The sequence below is a fragment of the Hibiscus syriacus genome, unplaced genomic scaffold (assembly GCF_006381635.1).
Source record: "Hibiscus syriacus cultivar Baekdansim isolate YM2019G1 unplaced genomic scaffold, ASM638163v2 tig00110313_pilon, whole genome shotgun sequence".
Classification (NCBI taxonomy): domain Eukaryota; kingdom Viridiplantae; phylum Streptophyta; class Magnoliopsida; order Malvales; family Malvaceae; genus Hibiscus; species Hibiscus syriacus.
Genome location: NW_024062675.1, coordinates 1201815 through 1218954, shown reverse-complemented (window position 1 = coordinate 1218954; position 17140 = coordinate 1201815).

Here is a 17140-nt window from a genome sequence, read left to right as displayed (position 1 = left end):
TAACATAAACATATCCCATAATAACTCTATATTCAGACAACTCGCACTAACTTTAATGAATCCATATTCTGTATTGATATATACACTGGAATTTAATTCCCTTTATTCCATTAAAAACTAGACTCGAATAAAAATCTATCCATATAAATAAATCCTTCTAATTCATTCTGTAAAATTTATGGTGAATTTTCAAAGTTGATCAACAGAATCTGTTTTGCAGAATCTGCTGTCCGAATTTTCTAACCTTCCCTTTGTTAAAAATTCACATCTTTTTGTATTCACCTTGAAATTGATCCCCGTTTGTTTTAAACAAAACTAGATCAATATATGAACACAAATATATAAAATAATCTCCAAATTATTTTTTTATAACGTCTGGTGAATTTTCAAACCTACTGCCAAATTTAAAATCTAACTGTTTCTTTTAACTTCATTCCTAGGTTCTTCATCAATTTTCCAAAATTTACAAAATGATCTCTAACTTTTCAAAAATTACGAAATATTCCCCAATTTTTTTCTAAGCCTTGTAGAATAATTCCTTCATCATCTCCAACCCGTATAGAATTTTTCTATAATTTTTCTCACTTAAACCATTCATGGCCGAAATTTAAAGAACAAGTTCTAGAAAGATTAAACGTGTTCTAATCATCTTTCATTCTTGAAAATGAATCTCCAACATGTAAATCATCAAGATTTATCATCAATTTCATGAATCATATCATGAACATAAATCCTTAGATTTGGGATCTTTTAATTCCAGCAAGATTATAAAACAATATTGGTACCAAATGATAATGTTTTTCGCTTAGATCACTTTCCTATCTCACGACATAACTCCAATTCCAAAGGAATTAGCTCAAAAATGGAAAATAAATATTTTTCTTACCTTGGAAGCCTTCTCACGTAATGAAGCTGGAGAAGAACACTTTGGCATGATATTTGTTTTTGATATCATGCTTATCATCCTTTAAAACATTATTTAAAGCATTAACTTGTGAAAATACCAATATACCCTTAATATAACTTCATAATTACCATAAAACCAAGATACATATCCTTATCATCTTCCAAATTAATTAAATATCAGCCTTGTCATCTTTTAATAGTCAAAGATGAACAAATTAGTTTTCCACTTTACCGTTTTGCCCTTGCTATTTCCAAAAATTACAATTCAATCACTTAAATAAAACAATCCAAATTAAACATGAAATTAAACCTTTAAATATTATTTTCCAACATTTTAAAAATGTGAAAATAATATTTTTATTTCTTATTTTCGTGACCCATTTGTAAATTTTCCAAAATTACATTTTGGTCCCTAAACTTTCCAAAGTTTATAATTTGATCACCAAACTTTACCAAATTTATAATTTGGTTAATAAATAAATCCATTTATGAAATAAAATTCATTTTGTGAAAAATCACCACTTAATTCCTTAAACTTTTCTCAATTTTCTACTTTAACCATCAAACTTTCAAATTTTGCATTTTGGTCATTATCTAAATTTTTGGGGTATTACAATTCTCTCCTCTTTAAATAAAATTTGTCCTCGAATTTTAAAATCTCTATGAAAACACTAACTCCTTTTTTTAAGGATTGAACTTTCAATTGTAATTTTGTAACCCTAATTTAGGTTTGTACGAACTAGTAAAACATACCCTTGCCTTATCCAAAAACCTCTTCTGGTTTTGCCAACTTCTTAAATTCTGATTTTTCCTCTTTATTTTAGGAATTTTGTAAAGATCATGCAAATCATTAGATTTTGAATCTGTTCAATCCAATTCTTTAACCTGATATGAAAATATGCAGATATTATTTCTTCATATCATCCTCTCTTTCTTAAGTAATGTCCTCGAAATTATGATTTTGCTAAATCACTTTAACTAGAGAAATCATCTTGTTACGCAGTTCTTTGATTTCTCAAGCTAAGATCCGAACTGGTTCTTCTTTATAAGTCAAATCTGGTCGGATCTTAATTTCCTCTGATAAAATGACATGTGAAAGATCTAATCGATACTTTCTAAGAATTGACACATGAACAATATTGTGTACTTTGTCCAACTCTGGATCTCAATTACTTCCAGAGTTAATGTTAACTGATAAACCATAAGCATAACTCTTTTTAATATCTCATAAAGTTCAATGAATCTTAGACTTAAATTTTCCTTTGCACTCAAAACACAATTTTTTTTCTAAGGCAATAATTTAAGAAAAACTTTATCACCTTCATGAAAGTCAATCTCTTTTTGCTTCAAGTCTGCATAAAACTTTTGCCGATCAAATGTCATCTTGAGATTATCTTTACTTTATCCTCAACCTCCTTCAATAAATCTGGTCAACCAAATTTCGATCTTTTAACTCGAATCAATTTAATGAGATTCAACATTTTCTCCCATATAAAACTTCATACTAAGCCATATTGATTCTCAATTAGTAATTGTTATTGTAGATATATTCTACTAAAATCAAATACATTTCTTTTACTATGATTCCTTGGAATCAATCATACATGCACTTAACATATCTTCTAATATCTGAATAATACTTTCTGACTTACCATCCGTCTGTGAATGAAAGTCGTACAAAAATTCAATCAAATACCCAAAACTTTATGCAATTATTTCCAAAATCTTTAAAATGAACTTTGAATCCCTGTCCGATATAATGGATATTGCATTCCATGTATTCGAACTATCTCTCAAGTTATACAATTCTGTATATTTATCCAATGCATGGTCTATTCGCATCGAAATGAAATGTACCGATTTAATTAGCCGGTCACTATCACTCAAATAGAATCCTATAACCAAATCCATAGTGACTCTTTACTATTTCTACTCTGAAATAAAAATCAGTTGCAACAATTACAAAAGCACTAGATTCTCAACTTTTATTTGTTAACATGCCAACCATGTAGCAACAAGTCAATAATGTTTTTTTTTTCATACCTAGCCATCAAAATAACTCTTTACATTATGTTACATTCTGTTCCCACTTGTATACATAGTCAGTGGACTATAATTTGATTCAGAAAGAATATTTGTAATACCCTAATTTAGGGGCTAAATTTAAGAAATTATAAAGTATTGGATTTAATTAGTATTTTGAAAGAAACGGTGGATTAAATTGTAAAATTTCAAAGTTGGCAGACCATTTTAAGAAGTACATGAAATTCAGTGGCTAAACTTATGATTTTACCATTTTTCCTTAGGAGTTAATATAAACCCCATTTCCCCGTGTATTTCTATTGAAATACACTCATAATTCCCCTCTTGGTCAACAACTTTCAACTCCGATCTACTCGCCGTCCGATCTCCGATCGACGAGCCAAAACCGCCATCGTGTTCATTATCGAGCGAGTAACAAAACCCCTCAAACCTTTCGTCATGAATCTACGCCGTTCGTCGCTAATTTAAGTCGGAAATATCATCGGTAATAAATCAATTTCAATTGGTATTTCGTCGATTCACGACGATCCGATGATCCGTTTACGACACCTCCCGCACCATTGTGTTCCTTGTATCGTTCCGAGTCTGCCGGTGTCATCCTTGGTCTCCGTCGACGGCGGAGCGTGAGGAGGTGAAGCAGTCAAAGATTCTGAGTTGTTGAAATCGAGCTCTCTGCCATTCAAAATTGTGAACCGAGCTTTGTAAGTATCTTGAAATCGCTCAAAATAATTTTTAAGAATTTTTCTGTGATTTGTAGGTAGTCGAAGAGGCCCCATACGCCCCCACGCGCCGCCACTACTCGTTGGGATGGTCCAAATGACTGGTTTGACTAGTTTTGGAGCATATTTGACTGGTTTGACAGGTTATAACCCGACCCGACCCGTTGACCCGACCTGTTGACCGCCGTTGACCACAGTTGACCAAAAATTTGACAGGCTTTGAACGGGCGTTAAACGACCTTTGAATTCGACCGAGTATACCTATCCTGACATTTTTCGATGTTCCAAATCCGATTCCACGGTTTGTTTCTCGAAATTTGGACCCGAAGGTCTCAAAATTTCCAATGAAACCCATTGACTTTGATTTTGACAAAAAATTTCAAATTTTCGAAAAGTCATATTTTATGCTTTCGACGTCCTGAATCCGAATCCGAAGTCTGTTCCGACAAATTCGAACCCGGTAAGTTGGTTTTCACTGATTAATCACCCGATTCGATCTGTTTATTGTAATTAAGCTCCGTTTTTTATATAATTTATGTTTATATGCATCTGAGGAATTATTGGAAGTTGAATTGAAGATAAAAGGTGTTCGAATGGAATTTTTATGGTCGATCAGTATTGCACGAAAATCGAGGTAATACTTAACTACCTCTTTATGCTTTATAGAACATGTTGGTATTGGTAAATGCATGAATGGAAATGTTTGGTCCCATATGTGTAATTAATGAGGATCTACACTGGATACGAATACGGTAGAAAGTAGGTAACTGAATATGGCTTAGATTACTATTATAAGAAATTGGAGAACAGTTTGAATTAAATTACAAGTTCTGGAATTAAGTGATAAAAGAATCAACCATGGATATATATATTATAATTTATCTCATTAAAGGTACTTAGATGATAAATTATGAGAATATTTCGATTAGTTAAAATTACGAAATTACCCTTATATTAGAAAATGATAAGAATTGTCCCTGGAAGTGGATTAATAAATCTGAAAAGAATTATTGATCTGCTAAAACTATTGATGTGCATAAGAAATGTTAGTTTAACTTGGAAATTATGGATAATCGGTTTTTAACCCCAAGAAGGTTTATGATAGATACTAGAAGTCTTTTAAGGAATCTTTTCAAGATCAAAGAATGTTCGAGGAAGCAATTAATTATAGGATCTCTATATTATATTATTTTCGATAAGAGCTAATATCGAAATTATCTGGTTAAGAAATTATGAAAATACCCTTGTGAGGTAAAATAGTCAGAGTTGACCCTGAAGGAGAAATTACTTTGAGAATTTGTACTTAACTCAATTTAGTATGAATTTAATTATTAAGATCTTGTCTTTGTAAAGAAAAATTCTTGATATTTCGTTTGTAAAATCCGAGAAGGCACTTGACCCGGAAATATCCGAGTTATGAGTAAATACCTTAAGAACAATTTATCGGAGGGTGCTCTTTTATCAGAATTGTTCGAAAGGACTGGAATAGATGATAAATTGGAATTAAATAATAAGTTCGGATGGAGGGAAAAGATTAAAATACCGTAGATCTATAAAATGACCAAAATACCCCTGTAATGGAAATGACCCAAGAATATCACTAAGCTCAGGAATGATTGGATATCCTCGAGCTCTGAAATGAATGGAATAAGATTGAGCATTAAAATGACCAAAATACCCTTATGACCTAGAATAAGTAAATATCTTGGATTAATTAAGTAATCCAAATAAGCATAAATGTTGGACTATCTTTAAAAGTTATGGAACACAGTTTAAGAGAGTTGATCAATCGTAATGATATGTCAGTACTTGGACGATATAGATATTACTTGAATGCGTGTTCGTCTTCTCAAGTGTGGCTTGATGATAGTTTTGGAAGTATTCAACTCAGCTAAACTTTAGATCACATTCAATATTAATAAGTGGATATTCATTAGACAAATCAACTACGACTACCAAATTGAAATTAACGGAAGTGCAATAAGTATTTGAAATTTAGAATTTAGAATTACTATGGAAAACCGTGAAGTAATTGTAAAGGTCTTGACTGCTAAATGAACTAAGTAACCTCAACGACTGAGGATTAAGTAAGAGATTATAATAAGTTTAGAAACTCGGATGAACTTATATGATGTATCATCCCTATGGATTATGAACCATAAATCAAGTACGTCAGCATTTCCTGGTATACTTGAAACATGGAAATGAAATAAAGACCATTAGAATATGAGAAAATAACCTCAGTGACCAAAAATCCCATATAATATACGATTTTAACCAACTTTTTCCGGATTTGCCAAAATGACCAACAAAATCGCAATGCGATCGCTAATTCGCAACGCGATCTCCATTATCGCAAATTCACATTGCATTTCGCGTTGCGATTGTTGGAAATCGCATTGCGATTGTTGGAAATCGCATTGCGATTGTTGGAAATCGCATTGCGATTGTTGGAAATCGCGTTGCGATGGTATACAGTGTCGTTGCAATTTTCCCAATTCGCAATGCGAATAAGTAAATCGCAACGCGAATTGGGAAAATCGCAATGCGATACTGACTATCGCAATGCCATACTTACTATCGCAATGCGATAATACAAAATCGCAACGAGATACTGACTTTCGAAACACGATTCTGACTTTCGCAACGCGATTTACATAGCGCCATTCGTATTAACGCATATTTTTTTTCAAATTCCAAACACGAATTTTTTCTTAATAAATCGGAAACTGAACCGTCCACAGTAATCGCAACTCATAACCTCAAACCCAAAATCACAACACTCAGTCCCATCTCCATCTCTCACTCTCTACGGCGAAATCCGTCCCCATCTCCGAAGATTTCCGTCCCCATCGCCGGCGAAATCCCTCACAACCATTCACAGTAAAAAATCCCTCACAATCATTCAGAAATGGAAAATCAACCTCCGAGGGTTAGTTTTTTTTATTTTTATTTTGAAAATTTTGCATTATTTTAGGCTTTTCATATTGAGATTGATGATAAGTTTACTGGTAATTTCAATAATTTATTAACCATTTCACTTAGATTTCTTATTAAATTCATTTGATTGCTGCCAATACTGCTAAACTGTTTAGCCTGTGAAGTTAGTATTTGTCTTTGTTTTGTCTTTTGGTTGAAGTAATGCAGAAGAAGAATAGTTTCGAGAATGAAAATCGCAACGCAGAAATAACTGCGATTTTTATTTCGCGGTTGCGATTTTCATTTCACGTTGCGATTGTCTGGTCGCGATAGTCATTTCGCGTTGCGATTATCTCGTTATGATAGTCATTTCCGCGTTGCGATTCTCATTATCTTGTTGCGATTTTCATTTCAACCAAAAAGACAAAAACAATGTTGCAAATTTTAGTTTCAAGAATAAACTACTATTTATGTTTATTGTTTTGTTTTTGGTATATCTTGACAGTGTAGTTTTTGGCATATCTAACTTGGTATGTTTATTGTTTTTTTGTAGAAATTTTTTTCGGCTTCATTGACATTAAGGAATAAAGTTAGCCTAGCCATTACAATTGCTTCGAAGCTTTCACCTACACAAAGAAAATTGTTTGAAGAAACCTGCTTCGGGCCATGGCTGAGAGTACAACATCCGGGTGGAGATGCTAGTTTGACCCATTTGTGGCTTCAGACCATGACTAGCGATCTACCCGACAGTATACAACGTGGTGAGGAAGAGATATGGTTTCATTTTCCACCGGCGTATACTTGTTTTGGGCGGAAGGAGTTCTGCTTAATCACTGGTCTACGATTCGGACACGATGATGTAGGCCGGTACACTCGTCATATCACCCGCCCATCATGGTTATCCAGGGTTTTTCCTGATAAGTCAATAGAGAAGCCGAACTTACACGTCGACAACATGAAGAAATTGTTTAAAAAGAAAGATGGTTTTACTCGGATGAATGACGTCGATGTTGTCCGAGTATGCCTTCTACTACTTTTGTATGCCAGCTTTTTAGGCAGAGAGGCCAGACAACCTATTCCTCAGGAGCTAATATTATTGGTAGAGGACCTAAATGCATGGAATCTCTTTCTGTGGGGTTCGTATATATGGAAAGCTACCTGGACTAAGTTGTCGTCTGCCTTTGATGACCGCAAAAGTTTGCGGGGCGATGGGTCGAAATACACTTTGTCATGCTTTGTTTGGGCCTTTAAGGTAAGAATTTCTATATAATGTTTTCAAAATTATAATTAATTATTTAACAATTACTAATGTTTGTTATTATATTGTTTGTAGATTTGGATATTCGAGGCCTTTCCCGCCATGAAGACATATGCAATAAAAACTTCAAATGATATTCCCAGGGCTATTTCCTGGAAGAGGAAACGTCTGTTGGATTAGGAAGACTTAATACCATATGCGACAATAAATAATGTAAGTTAACACAAATACTATCATATATAAACAAGTTATTAATAGTAGACGTTTAACTTTGTTTGAGTTTTTATATTTTTAGGAGGCCAACATTCCATTAATGAGACTGAAACCCACGGAGGCTGAGCTTGCCACTGATTGGTGGCAAGCTAGTCAGCGTTTTCTTGATGGCACGAATGATGAGCAGCCTCCACTTCCTCCACTTCGAGAGCCATCACCTCACCCAGAGCCATCACCTGATCGACCCGACTATACACCTCTACAACGAGAGCCATTACCTATCCCGTCACATCATCGAGCCTCTTCTCCACCATCACCTCATGATAGGCGACCGGCAAAGATGCCACGACTTCTATCTCCCTATTCTCCACCTCCACGGGATGAGTCAAGGGAGTTACGTGATGAGGTCAATGCCTTGCGTGAGGAGATCGGTACTCTACTTGATAATGATGGTGCATGGCGTGTGGAGGTGTCTACTTTACGTGGTGAGGTTGCCGCTCTACGTGAGATGGTAGTATCGTTGCAGAATGAGGTTCATACTCTACGCAACGAGGTAAGTTTAAGATTTTCCATATTTAACTTGATGATAAATTTACTCGTAATTTCACTTAAATTAACCATTTCACTTAGATTGCTTAGTAAATTTATTCGGTTGCTGCCAAAACTGCTAAACTTTTTACTTTAACACTGTGAAGTTAGTATTTGTCTTTGTTTTGTCTTTTGGTTGAAAGTTTGAAATATATTTATCTTTGTTTTCACTGTTTAAATATCATGTCTGTTTATTTACTGATATTTGTATTTAATTATTTAGCGGACCGATAAGGTGGATGCTTTACGTCGGGTTTTTCTTGCACGACAGAGTTCACGCATCAGACGGCGTGCACGTGCTATTAAGTATCCGTATACCCCAATAGTGCGAAGACACCGCAAGAAGAAGCCCGACTCGCCTGTCATCCCTCAAGAGTCCACTCCTATCGTTGAAGAGGCCCCTATCATTCCTCGAGAGTCCCCTCCCACCGTTCAAGAGGCCACTGTCATCGTTGAAGAGGTCCCTCCCACCATTCAAGAGCCCGATTCACATGGCGTCATATGTAGGATTCTTGAGAAACCCTCTGACGTGCCGGACATGATGGATTCAAGTTGGCTCTCGTATGAGTTACCGGCCAGTACCATACCGGTATCTGAAGAGGAGAGGAAACAACTACCGAACACAATTCTGGATAACACCCTTTGGGCTAAGACCGCAGTTGATTTTTATCTACATGAGCGAAGCCAGGGATGTTTCACTGACATATGCAAGCTCAATGATGATATCTATTTGTTGCTTGATCGGTCTTGGTGGGGCGTATTATTAGGGGTCGAAGACAATGGCTATTTCGATGGAGGGGTAAGTCTTATATTTTTCTTATATTTTCATTTGATTATTTTTTTGTAAATTTATGTAAGTTACTAATATATGTCTTTTTTTGTAAAACAGCATATCGATGCGTGGGTGTCACGTCTTCTAATAATTAGGAAACTTAAGGAAAATAAAAGAAATACACGATATACAATTATGACGACGTCTTTTAACGCCGTTCACTTGAAGAATCAACGAGATGAATCATTTGCGTTGGGCAATGGACAAGCTAAACTTTATCCTGCATGGTGGGAGGTCGATAAGGTTAGTGTTTATTTTATATTGAGTTTAAAGGTATTCATAAATAAGTGCGCAAATGAATGAATTATTACTTATGATTGCAAGTGTTTATCCCTGTTTTGGAACGTAACCATTGGCTTCTCGTCGAGCTTCAGATCCCATCCCTTAAGGCAATAGTATATGACAGCATGATAAATTACATATCATTGGTTGATTTAAGAGATATTATTAAGGGATGGAGCTCTTATTTGGCTAAATTCTTGGATGCGATAAATTATTGGACTCGTTCTGGAAACAAGAAGCCAAAGAAGCTCAATATTACAGTTAGCAGAGACGAGACCGCACCACAACAAACGAAAGGACCCAGAGGGGATTGTGGTCCTCTCGTATTCTTGGCGTTGGACCGTTTGATCACAGGAAGTATAAAGTATCTACCTCCCACCGATATAGATAGAGCTGCAGTAGGCTTGTGGTTTCGACATTATATGGCTAGATCGATATATACGAGACGCTGCCTACCTGCATCCGCGTTATAAAAATGTCCATAAACAATTGGTATGTTTATAGGCTTATGGTTTGAAAATGTTTGGTTAAGTACCTAGAATTCAATAATTTGCTGTTTGTAGGTTTTAGATGTGTAGAAAGTGTTGTTTGAGCAAATGTTTGGTTTATGCAGGTTAATCTCATAAGTGAGCTGCGTGAAAATGATGTATGGCTGCAAAAGTTGATTCAATAGTAGAAGTGTTATTTTCTCTAATAATTATTGCTTATTTTTTTATTGTTTAATTGATTTGTAAAAGGTGATTTGTAAAAGTTGATTTGTTTAATTGATGTTAACATAATTCTTATTTGTGCTTGTTTAATTGATTGAAATGTAATGGTTGATTTTGTTGATTTCAATCTGCATTATGTTGAAGGCAAAAAGTACTATCGCAATGAGAAATTAGCGTTGCGATTTTCATTTCGCATTGCGATTCTCTCGTTGCGATTTTCATTTCGCATTGCGATAGTAATTTCCGCGTTGCAATAGACATTAAGATGATTGCCTATTAAGTGATAACAACTGAACAAATCATAGCAATTTTCAAACTCAAGTTACTAATACATGCCTAACTGAAAATGTTAAAAGTTCACACATAAAATCTACATAATACAACGTTTGCATTTAAAAATCACCTAAGTTAACAGTCCCAAAAGGTGAAGCCAGTTGTGATTGGGATTTTAAAGATGATTGCGATTTTGATTGCCTTTTTCTTGACACCATATGAGCTTTGGATTTTGATGATGATCTATATTTTGGTAGAGGAAAAGATGATTGTGATGGCACTGGTGATCCACATGTCAACCTTGTATGACCACTTTCCTTACACCGACTACATGTCGATCTCTTCTTCTCTTCACCCTTAGACGGTATACGATCGTGACTTTTTGGTCGGCCAGGTAGCCTTCTGTCCATGGCTGGTGGCAAAACTGTTTGTAAGTCATCTGGTATGTCCCACTCAGAAGGATGTGAAATAGGGTAGACAATCTCGGCATAAGTCTGTCGATATACTTCTATAGTGTAGCAATCCATAGCGTATGTGCTTGAATCATCTTGGTTTAGATGAAGAGCAACTTTTATAACATGACCACACGGATAACCAGATGTTTGCCATTTCATACAACTACACGTCCTTGCATTTAGATCGACAAGCCCATTTAAGTTATTATCCAGTACTTCAAACAAAGTGTTTGAACATGGTTCAACTCTCCATGACGTTGACTTCACAACACGTTTCGTTATCTTTTTTTCAGTCCATGGTGTAACACAATGTTCCAATGTTCCTGTAAATTTAAATAAATAATACTTAGTAAAATATATGATAAGTTACGAATTCAAAGAAATAATACCTGCATGGTTTCTTTTCTTGTAGTACCACTGTTGAATAGAGGCTCGAAAAAACTCCATTAACATAGTAATGGGTAATTTCCGGGAATGACGACTTAGAGCGTTAATTGATTCTGCACTATTAGACGTCATGAAACCATATCTTGCTCCAAGTTGATGTACTCTTGACCATCTTTCAAACCCGACATCTTCTAGTGTTTGAGCACACTGAGGCAAAACACGTCTTAAACAGTTTATATGCTTATTGAAATCCACTTCCCGATAAGCCTTTACAGCCTTCCAGTATGTCCATTTGTGCTTTTTTATACCAGCAGACCTTGATTTTAGATTTCTATACAAATGAACACCACAAAGTCCATGAAAAGCATCTGGGAAACACCTTCTAACAGCGTTGTCAATTGAGTTTGCCCTATCGGATATGATTGTCAGATTGCTAATAGGACCTATGCAATCCCTAAGATGCCCCATAAACCATGTCCATGAATCAGAGGTTTCAGATTTGCCAACCCCGTAAGCTATTGGCAATATCCCATTGTTAGCATCCATGGCTACTGCTAATAAGTTTACTCCAAGGTATCGACCTTTCAAATGTGCTCCGTCAACTATAATAACTGGGCGCATGCAAGTAATAAACGAACGAATCTACAAAATAATATACACAAGAAATATAATCATTTAAATGTGAAATGCATGTAACTAACAGAAATGAGTCAACAGAATTATATTGATTTACTAATCGCAGCACCAATGGCGATAAACAGCAACTCAAAGAGTCCATCTCTATCTGTTTTGATATGAGTTACCGACCCAGGTTTTTTCAGCTTTAAATTGTGACAATAAGCTGGCAGTTGGGCGAACGATGCTTCTGGCGACCCCCTCAACAATTCCAAGGCATAACATTTGGCTCTCCAAGCTTGAGAATATGATATACTAATCTTGAACCGAGCATTCATGTCAGTCATAATTTCATGTCCCTGATATACCCTGCCATTCAAAAACATTAACTCAGCCAGAAAACCACCCAACACCTTTTTGTTTGCCTGTCTATGGTGAGGAAAAACTTGGGTTCTTGAACAAGTATGTTTATCAATAAAAGTCCTAACTTGAAACATTGCGCAATCTTTTATCCTCTTTGCAATCATACGCCACGTACAGTTTTTTTCAATCGTACACCTTGTTTCGAAACGATCTTTGCTTGATTTGTTAACTTTTAGTTGATAGCCATCTTCCACACATTTCGTATACAAAGCTATCTTCAAGTCTTCCTTTGTATCAAAACAATCATCTTTTTTGATACGAATAACTTTTGTGTAACAATCAACTGCTTTCTTTGCCAACTCTTCTTCCGGTAGCTGAAGTAATTCTGGCATATTCTAGTTATACTCCCGTGGCATTTTCTTTTCTTCAGGGACTTTTTCTTCTTCTTTTTCTTCTTCAGGATTATATGAATTACAGAATGGATGTTCAACATGTTCATTCACAGTCGTAACTTCCTCCTCATTATCATCAACAACATCTTCCTCGGCAACGGGTGTTTCATCATCAAAATTCGGGTATTGACCAATATCAAAATCATTACACGCAGGGTCTGTTTCTTCTTCTGAAACATCATCAAAATCCGTGTATTGACCAATATCAAAGTCCGGGTATTGACCAAGATCAAATTTCGAATACTGACTAGTACTCACAATTTTTTCTCTTGGCTCATCATCGTCTAATTGGTCAATATGAAAACCGGAATTTGGTGCTAAAAGTTGATTTGGATTTGGATTAGAGAAAGGCTGTGGGTTTTGAGACCCACTTAGTTGATTACTACCCGCTACTGACCCAACAATACTACTTATAGGTTCAACAACATACAATGTAACATCATCACTTGAAACATTAATGTAAGCAATGAATCGTTCAACATCTTCATTGTCGGTTAACAAATAAACTTTACCATTTCTCTGATAAGATAGCCTAAATCCACTTAGGGGCTCTAAATTTAATTTCTTTGAAACACGTAACATTAGGGTTTCATAAGTTAACATCTTTAATGACAGTTTTAGTTGAAGATTCATAGGTAAAGGCATATATTGTAAAACACCATGAACATTCTCCCATGACCCTCCAAAACACAAATCTATCCAAACATGATCAACATTAGATGATTTCATGGTTGTAACTAAACAAACGAGATGCGAAACTAAGACCTGTTGCCGGATGGGGAAGGATGTCGTTGGATATAGGAACGGATGTCACCGGAGAGAGTGATAGATGGAGATGGAATGAGTTACGATTTAGGGATTTAGGTTATGAGTTGTTGCTGCTGCGTAGATATATACACAAAAAATTTGGCTTGTGAAACTAAAACCTGTTGCGAACTTTGAAACTCGCATTGCGATTCTGTATTATCTCGTTGCGAAAGTCAGAATCGCGTTGCGAAAGGCAATCATTTGACCATCGTAATGCAAAATGCAAATCGCAACGATAGAATCGCAATGCGAAATGAAAAAGGCAACGAGGATTAACATGCATAAACTTTTAACAATTATTGAATTCTAGGTACTTAACCAAATATTTTCAAACCAAAAGGAGTATATATGTTAACAAAACTTGCATTATGTGTATTTTATGTGTGCACTTTTAACATTTTCAGTTAGGCATGTATTAGTAACTTGAGTTTGAACATTGCTATGATCTGTTCAGTTGATATCACTTATTAGACATTCATTTGACTATCGCAACGCGAAAATGGCTATCACAACGCGAAAATCGCAATGCGAAATGAAAATCGCATTGCGATTTTCTCGTTACGATTTTCATTTCGCATTGGGATTTTCATTTCGCATTGCGATTTTCATTTTGCATTGCGATTTTCTCGTTGCGATAGCCATTTCGCGTTGCGATAGTCTGTTTTGCCTTCAACATAAAGCAGATTGAAAATCAACAAATCAACTATTACATTTCAACACAAATTATGTACACATCAATTAAACAAATCAACATTTACAAATCATCTTTTACAAATCAATTAAACAATCAAAAAATAATAATAATTCTTATTTCTTCATCAATTATTGAATCAATGAAACCACAACTTTGTGACCCCGTACATCCATTTCACGCAGCTCACTTAAGGATTAACCTGCAGAAACCAAACATTTGCTCAAACAAGACTTCCTACACATCTAAAACCTACAAACAGCAAATTATTGAATTCTAGGTACTTAACCAAACATTTTCAAACCAAAAGAAGTATATATGTTAACAAAACTTGCATTTGACTTACCAATTAACAATGGACACTTTCATAACGCGGATGCAGGTAGGCAGCGTCTCGAATATATTGCTCTAGCCATATAATGCCGAAACCACAAGCCTACTGCAGCTCTATCTCTATCGGTGGGAGGTAAAAACTTTGTGCTTCCCGTCGTCAAACGCGCCAAGCAAAGGCATACGAGAGGACCACAACCCCCTCTGGCTCTCGGCGATTGCTGTGGCGCGGTCTCGTCTCTGACAACTGTGACATTGAACTTCTTTGGCTTCTTGTGTCCAGAATGACTCCAATACTTAATCCCATCCAAGAATTTAGCCAAATGAGAGCTCCATCCCTTGAAAATATCTCTCAAATCAGACAGTGATATGTAATTGATCATGCTGTCATACACTATTATCTTCAGGGATGGGAGCTGAAGTTGGACGAGAAGCCAGTGACGACGTTCCAAAACAGGGATAAACACATGCGATCATAAGTAATAATTCATTTATTTGCGCACTTATTTATGAACACCTTTAAAAATTTAAAAAATAAACACTAACCTTATCGACCTCCCACCATGCAGGATAAAGTTTAGCTTGTCCATTGCCCAACAAAAATGATTCATCTCGTTGATTCTTCAAGTGAACTGCGTGAAAAGTCGTCGGCATTATTGTATATAGCGAATTTTTTTTATTTTTCCTAAGCTTCCTTATTATTAGTAGACGTGACACCCATGCATCGATATGCTGTTTTACAAAAAAAATACATATATTAGTGAATTACATTAATTTTTAAACAAATTAATCAAAATCATATATAAGACAAATATAAGACTTACCTCCCCATCCAAATAGCCACTGTCTTCAACCCCTAATAGCACACCCCACCAAGACCGATCAAGCAACAAAAACATTTCATCGTTGAGTTTGCTGATGTCAGTGTAACACCCTTGGCTCCGCTCATGTAGATAAAAATCAACTGCGGTCTTAGCCCAAAGGGTATTATCCATAATTGTTTCCGGTAGTTGTCTCCTCTCCACTTCAGATACCGGAAGGGTACTAGCCGGTAACTCATACGAGAGCCAACTCTCATCCATCATGTCCGGAACCGGTGGGGGTTTCTCAATACTTCGATATATTACCCCATGTGAATCGGGCTCTGGAATGGTGGGAGGGACCTCTTCAACAATGACAGTGGCCTCTTGAACGGTGGGGGGAATCTTGAGGGAGAATAGGGGCCTCTTGAACGATTAGAGGGGACTCTTGAGGGATGACCGGTGAGTCGGGCTTCTTCTTGCGGAGTCTTCGCACCATTGGGGTGAACGGAGACGTAATAGCACGTCCACGCTGTCTGATGCATGAACTCCGTCGTGCAAGGAAAACCCGATGTAAAGCATCCACCTTATCGGGCCGCTAAAAAAAATTAATACATAAATCAGTAAATAAACAGACATGATATTAAACAAAGATAAATATGTTTCAAACTAGCATTGTATTCACCTAAGTCATTATTCTATCATAGTTCACAAAATGCTCAGATAACATTCCAGAAGTAAGCACTTATATAAACATTTAAAAGGACAACATATATAAACATTCTTGAAGAAGAATAGTTTACTTTCGCAACACGAAACTTAAAATCGCAACGTGAAAATGACTATCGCAACGCGGAAATGGCTATCGCAATGCGAAATGAAAATCGCAACGCAAAATGAAATCGCAACGACAAAATCGCAACGCGAAACACAAATCGCATTGCGATTTTCATTTCGCGTTGCGATTTTTTCGTTGAGATTTCATTTCGCATTGCGATTTTGTCGTTGCGATTTTCATTTCACATTGCGATAGCCATTTCCGCGTTGCGATAGTCATTTTCGTGTTGCGAAAGTAAACTATTCTTCTTCTGCAAATTGAAACTTGAATGGATTACATTACTTCAACCAAAAGACAAAAACAAAACCAAAAACAAATACTAACAAAAACAGTTTAGCACTATTGGCAGCAACCGAATGAATTACGAGTATGAAAAATCTTAAACTTACCTCGTTGCGTAGAGTATGAACCTTATTCTGCAACGATGCTACCATCTCACGTAGAGCGGCTACCTCACCACGTAATGTAGACACCTCAACACGCCATGCACCATCGTCTTTGCGTAAAGTACCGACCTCCTCACGCAAGGCATTGACCTCATCACGTAACTCCCCTAACTCATCCCGTTGAGGTGGAGGTGGAGAACAGGGAGATAAACGTCGTGGCATCTTTGCCGGTCGCCTATCTTACGGTGATGGTGGAGAAGAGGCTCGATGATG